At 21.5% G+C, this 804-nt stretch overlaps 1 protein-coding gene across 1 annotated transcript in view; it reads right to left on the bottom strand.

Annotated features, from left to right (window-relative positions):
* The window catches only part of LOC108694793 (potassium/sodium hyperpolarization-activated cyclic nucleotide-gated channel 2), a 90,954-nt gene that overhangs the window by 69,225 nt on the left and 20,925 nt on the right, over positions 1 to 804 (bottom strand). The gene's annotated exons all lie outside the window — the stretch shown is intronic.

An 804-nucleotide genomic window follows, 5' to 3' on the forward strand; every position in this document is an offset into this window, starting at 1 on the left:
ACCAAATATGAAAAAATAATTTATATGAACATGGATCTATAATATAGAACGCTTAGTTTTAGGATGATTAAAAGTTTTTCCTATCTTTTTTATTTATAATTGGCAATAATATAAATACAATCATTTGGAGAAGATTATTTTGAATAAGTTTTGTAAAAAAATGTTTAAATATTTGTTCAATATGTTGTTCAATGAAAAAATGTTCAAATATTTAAATAGTTCAAATTTCAAATGTTTAATGTAAAAAATATTTAAATGTTCATTATTTGTTTCATTGTTTGATATTGCACTGAGAAAAAAAAATTGTTAACTTGACTAAATGCGTTTAATTCGTAATGATTATTTAATTCAAATATTTATATATTTATTTTTATACATTAACAAAATCTTGTAATTTATTATAACATGTTATTTCTTTCAATTAACAAATATTTGCTTGACAGCTACATTTAGTTGAATCAACTAATATTTTTTTGAAACAGGAACTTTTTTCTCAGTGTATTAGTGAAATTTCTTCTGTCTAAAAAAATTAAGCATTTTTATACTCATATTCATATAAACTTTGTTTGATCGATAGAAATATGTTTCTAGAATATTTAACATTTATTTATTTACACAAAATGTCATATAAAAACAAAAAATTTTAATCAAAATTCAAACATTCAAAATTTCAAAATTTTGAAAATATAAATATCACGCTAATTTAAATTTTATGTATTAAAGTAATACGCACACACACACACACACACACACACACACACACACACACATACACACACACACACACACACACACACACACACA

This window comes from Atta colombica, unplaced genomic scaffold (assembly GCF_001594045.1).
Source record: "Atta colombica isolate Treedump-2 unplaced genomic scaffold, Acol1.0 scaffold125, whole genome shotgun sequence".
NCBI lineage: Eukaryota > Metazoa > Arthropoda > Insecta > Hymenoptera > Formicidae > Atta > Atta colombica.